Below are 217 nucleotides of genomic sequence, written 5' to 3' on the forward strand. Positions count from 1 at the left end.
TGAGCCACCGCACCCGGCCAATGATACTGGATTTTTTTTTTTGAATCAGAGTCCCGCTCTGTCGACCAGGCTGGAGTGCAGTGGCACGATCTGGGCTCACTGCAAGCTCCGCCTCCCAGGTTCACGCCATTCTCCTGCCTCAGCCTCCTGAGTAGCTGGGACTACAGGCGCCCGCCACCACGTCCGGCTAATTTTTTTTTTTTTTTGTATTTTAGTA

The sequence above is a fragment of the Rhinopithecus bieti genome, unplaced genomic scaffold (assembly GCF_001698545.2).
Source record: "Rhinopithecus bieti isolate Rb0 unplaced genomic scaffold, ASM169854v2 scaffold_38611, whole genome shotgun sequence".
Taxonomy (NCBI): domain Eukaryota; kingdom Metazoa; phylum Chordata; class Mammalia; order Primates; family Cercopithecidae; genus Rhinopithecus; species Rhinopithecus bieti.